Genomic DNA, 6,000 nt, shown 5'->3' with positions numbered 1-6,000 from the left:
GTTTTCTAATGTACGCCTTTTGGTTAAGCCAATAACGATTATTCGATTTTTCTACTTGAATTCCAACGAAATGCTTCACTTCGCCCAGTTGGGTCAAGTCGAACTCAAAATCCAGTCGTTTGAAAATTTCAATATATTCCGCTCGATTGGCAGTCGCAATTAACATATCGTCGACGTATAGTAAAATGTAGGCTGATTTCATTTCTCGATGACGCACGTATAGACAAGGGTCCGCCTCAGATATTTTGAATCCCATTTGACGGAGAACGCTGTCTATCTTACGGTTCCACATTCTCGCAGACTGTCGCAAACCGTATATACTTTTCTTTAGTAAGCAAACTGCATTATTACTCGTAGCCTTCAATCCAAGCGGGATTTTCATAAAGATCTGCTCATTTAAATCGCCGTTAAGATAAGCAGTTTTGACGTCAATATGGTTTACCAGCATACCTCTTCTAGCTGCGATGGTCAACAACGTACGAAAAGTAACCTGCTTCGCTACAGGAGCGAACACCTCATCAAAATCAGTTCCATAAATTTGTGTAAAACCCTGGGCGACAAGGCGTGCTTTATAACGTAGTATGTTGCCATCCTCGTCGTACTTGCGCTTAAACACCCATCGGCATCCTACAGGTTTCTTTCCAGGTGGCAACTGCACTTCTTCCCAAGTCTGCGCTCTTCGAAGCGAATTTAATTCATCGCATATTGCTTGCTTCCACTGTTCCTTTTCAGGTCCATTAACTGCCTGCTGATAAGAGCGTGGTTCAATAGGCAATTCTTTGGCTGGATCACTCACATGATAATGTCGAGGAGGAACACCGAAATTGCTTCGCTTCGAATGGCGTAACTCAACTGTCTCTTCCGGCTCTTCTGTCTGTTCCGCATGTCCACGATAGATTGAGCTTGTGTTGAAATCGTCGCAGTCCTCTTCATCTGCATCTTCATAGTCACTCGAAATGCTATCATTACAATTTTCACGGTCAACTGGATCCACCGACAGTGGCAACTCAACAATATCGTCTGCGTCGTTACATCTCTGCGTAGGTGGAGTGAACACTTCCACATCTCCTTGCTTCAAGAATTGTACATCTCTGCTTATAACCACTTTATCACTTTCCAAATCTATCATTCTATAACCCTTGTGTTGCGAAGAATAACCGATGAATATCATTCGTACAGCTTTTGGCTCTAATTTTGTACGCTTCTGCGAAGGTACCAAAACAAACGCCTGAGAGCCGAACACATGTAGGTCCCCAAAATCTGGTTTAGTTTCGAACAGGATCTCAAAAGGAGTCTTGTCCCTAACTCTAGTAGGAAGCATATTTTGTAAATAATTAGACGTATTAACAGCTTCTGCCCAATACCGATATTTCATATTAGCATCTATAAGCATACTTCGTGCCATCTCCATTAACGATCGATTTTTACGCTCTGAAACACCATTTTGCTGTGGTGTATAAGCCGTGGTAAATTGTTGAATAATACCCTCTTCAACACAAAATGTTCGCAAAGATTTTGCGTTATATTCTCCTCCTTGATCCGATCGGAGTATCTTTGGACATTTACCGAATTGTGTTTTCACCATCAACACGAAGCGCTTGAAACAATCTGCCGTTTCAGATTTGTTTCTAAGAAAGAATACCCAGCTATAGCGACTGAAATCATCAATGAATGTTACAAAGTAACGACAGCCCCCCGGCGTTAGGGTATTCATTGGGCCGCACACATCGCTATGGATTAGATCGAATACTGAGACCGTTTTCTGCTTTGCATGTTTCGGGAACGGTAGTCTCGCCATTTTGGCTTGCATGCAACACTCGCACGATACACGAATACCACAAGGTTGAATACGAATTCCGTTTGCAAGTCCCAGTTTCTCCATCGCAAATATGACTTCTGGATCCCGATGCCCGAGTTTTCGATGCCATTCGTGGATACACAGCGGATTGTGACTCTTTGTTGCTGCCACCATGGGAACGTTCGCCAATTTTAGCAAATATAACCCATCGATCAGTTTAGCTTCACCTGCTACTCGCCTGTCACGAAAAATGGTGCAACCATATGCAGTAAAACTAACGTCAGCTCCCTTTTTAATCAAGCAGCTAACGGATATTAAGTTGGCCTTCATCTCCGGAACATACAGCACTTTGGTTAGCTTAATTTTCTTCATACCTTGATTCTGAACAAAACAAGCAATATGACATGTTCCTTCGCCTTCGACGGGACATTTTCGGCCGTCAGCAACAACAATCACACTAGGCGTTTCCGAACTTTTCCTTTCAACGAGATCAAAATAGTCACGATTTGCACAAATGTGCCACGACGAGCCCGAATCAATAGTCCAATCATCAACTGAATCACCGATCGCAAATGCAAAAGCCTCTTCTTGATATGTTGCGGAAGATGTTACTTTGGCATGCGCGCTTCTAAATGGTTTCGTTTCACTACGGTGCACCTCATCAGATTTCGATTTAATTTTGCAATCTTTCTTCTTATGGCCAATTTTTTGGCAATTATGACACACTATGCTCTTCTTCTTAGTCCATTTTCCGTTCACTTTCAATGCTTTATCGCTGTTTTCTTCTCCTCCGCGCTTTAACACTTCATCAGTAACCTTTTGTTTAACCAACTCAAGCGTGACTTCTTCTTCTTTGCGGCAATCCAAAGCTGTTGTCAGCGTATTGAATGATTTCGGCAGACTACGTAAAACCATCATTACTTCCAACTCCCTGCCTAGACTGGTTCCCGCTTTCGATAATTTGTCGAACAATTGCTCCATGTCGTACAGGTGTTGTTCAACATTTTCCCCGTCAGTATAACGCATATCACATAGCCGATAAAAAATGCCGACTTTTGCGGAAAGCGTTACTTTTTCGTGATGCCTCTGTAGGTTCCCCCAGGCATCTTTTGCTGTCGCGGTGTTCCGGATAAGTGCATGTTGCGTTTCTTCCACTAATAATCCTATCGTTGCTCTAGCTTTTTGATCACCTGCTCGCCATGCAGCAACTTCAGCAGCGTTTCCCACAATTCCTTCTGTTGTAGCTCTTGCCACTGGTGGATCTCCTGGGCTCACATATTTCCACAGGTCTTCCCTAACCAACAGCAGCTCAACGGTGAATTTCCAACTGCCATAATTTTGATTATTAAGTTTTGGAATTCCGAGGCGTTCCATGTTAATAGCACAGTATCCAATCACGTGTAAAACCTGAGACCATAACCTGTTGGAATGAAACACGGTGTGTACTATTGTACTATCAAACTGTGAATGGTTTATTATTATTCTAGGTATACAGATCAATCTCTTTAGAAAAAGGAAGTAAAGATAATCGATATAAATGTGATAATTTTATTCTGGTATATTGTCACACTGCATTGCTGATAGTCTGTGAATACGTGTTGCCAGTTATACTCCTACAGGACTCATGGAATCGTGGATGCTTGGACTCCTGGATTCTTGGACTTTTGGACTCTTGGGTTCTTGGACCTTTTAACTGTTAGATTATTGGACTGTTAGATTCTTGGGCTCTTGAACTCTATGATAGTTGGATTGCTAGTCTCTTGGATCATTGGACTGCTAGTCTCGTGGATTGTTGGACTACTAGACTGTTGAACTCCTGGACTCCTAAACTCATAGATTCCAGAAATCGTTGACTTTTGGACTTCTGAACTCCTGGAAACTCCTGGAACTATTGAACTCTCTTTTCAGTAGCTCTAACCAGTTCATCGATGCGTTCCTCAACTCTGTAGGAGCTTCTTGTGCTAACGAATGCTCAGGTCATTGACGATTGTGTTAGAGAGGAGAACTTGTCTTTTAGTAAGCAATTTCAAGTACAGAAGTCCAAGAGTCCAAGAATCCAAAAGTCCAGCAATCCTGGAGTCCATGATTTCAAGGGTCCTGAAGTCCAAGAATTCTGGAATCTAAGAGTTCAGGAGACTATGAATGCAACAGTTCAAGAGTCTAAGGTCTCAGAATCCAAGAACCCAGAAGTCCAAAAGTCGTGAATCCAAGAGTTCACGAATTCAAGAGTCCAAAAATCCAAAAACCGAAGAGTGTAAAATTCCAGGAGTGCAATAGTCTAAGAAATTAAATTCCAGAACTTTTGGACTCCAGGATTCTTGGACGCATGGACTCTTAGACTATTGAGATCTTGGATTTTTGGACTATTGGACTCCTGGAATTTTCTATTGCTGGATTTTTGGACTCTTGGCCTTTTAGATTCTTGGACTCTTGGATCTTTGGACTCTTCGATTGTTAGAAGTTTGGGCCGTTGGGCTCTTGGACTTGGACTCATTTACTCTTGAACTATTGCGTTGGACTGCAAGATTCGGGAGGACTTCGGGACTCTTGAACGCAATGACTCCTGGACGCTTGGATTTTTGGACTCTTGTACATTAGGACTTTTGGACTCTTGAATTCTTAAGCTCTTAGACTCTTGAATTTTTGTCCTTTTGGACTGTTGTACTGTTGGACTTTTGGACTCTTGAACTCTTGGATAGTTAGACTGCAAGTCACTTGGATTGTTGGGGGGTTCGTTCATTAACTTTCCATGAGTATTCTGCAGGAACTACTTACACTGATAACTACCAGAGGTTGTGATGTATCCTCCTCGTTAGTGGCGATTTAAATACGCTACATAAACAGGCCATAAATAATCCTACCCCGTCAATCAGAACGTGAAGCCCCCCTCCCCTCCTGAATAAGAGAGTAGTCCTAATTCACCATAGAAAAAATTCCTGCCTCCTAAAACTCCTACATGCCAAATTTGCTTCCATTTGCTTGATTATTTCTCGAGTTATGAGGAAATTTGTATTTCATTTGTATGGGAGCCCGCCCTTCTAAAGGGGGGAGGGGTCCAAATTCATCATAGAAAAAAATTCTTGCTTCCAAAAACCCCCTCATGGCAAATTTGGTTCCAGTAGCTTGATTACTTGGGTATGAAATGGAGAGTGCTACCTGGAAGGAGCGTCAAGCATAGCTCTGGCTCTCGCAAGCTCCCACCTGGCGCCTCCACGCAGATCTAAGTCAAATGATGATGGTCGATGGCCTTACCCGGAAATGCTTCATGTAATACTGAAGCAGCTAAGCTAGGAGGTGCGAACTAGAGAACCTGTTCTCCAGGTGAGGGGCGGCTCATATAGCGTCTGTTTCGAAACGGGCGGCTGAATGTAGGTATCGCGACCCCGGTGAGGTAGTATACCGAAAACTCAATTACCACGAACAACGAAGAAAGAAATTCAGGACGGAACAATCGGTATAAGACACGGCAAGGGACAAGGAAACGATTAAGGGATAACGGTTGGAAACTTGGTACCTGCAATGTTCGAACTCTCCATGAACCGGCACGGGCTGGCTTGCTTGCTCGAGAGCTGCATCAACTCGGAGTGAAGATCGCTGCTATTCAGGAAGTTCGGTGACCAAATTCCGGAGAAAGGGAGTTCCATGCAGTAGACCGTATTGCAGGCACTTCTTTCAAGTACCACATCTACTACAGTGGCGGTAAAAAAGCAGAACATGGAGTCGGTTTCGTAGTGTTCGGAAAATAAAAGCAACGAGTTATCCGGTGGAGACCCGTAGATGACCGCATATGCGTGTTGAGGATTAAGGGCAAATTCTTCAACTACAGTCTAATCAACTTTTACGCACCGACAAATGATAAATCCGATGATTCTAAGGACGAGTTTTACGACAGACTTGAGAGGACCTATGGAGAGTGCCCAAAGCACGACGTGAAAATCATTATCGGAGATGCAAATGCGCAGATCGGAAAGGAGGAATTCTTCTGCCCAGTCATTGGAAGACATAGTCTTCATCTGTCGACCAATGATAACGGTCGAAGGCTCATAAATTTTGCCGCGGCCAGAGGAATGGCCATCTGTAGCACCTACTTTCCACGGTTGAATATTCGGAAACACACCTGGAGGCATCCAAATGGAGACTCTAACTCTCAGATCGATCATGTCTTGATTGACGGTCGACACTTTTCGGATGTTACCGATGTA

This window comes from Sabethes cyaneus, chromosome 2 (genome assembly GCF_943734655.1).
Source record: "Sabethes cyaneus chromosome 2, idSabCyanKW18_F2, whole genome shotgun sequence".
NCBI lineage: Eukaryota > Metazoa > Arthropoda > Insecta > Diptera > Culicidae > Sabethes > Sabethes cyaneus.
This window is presented reverse-complemented; position numbering follows the sequence as displayed.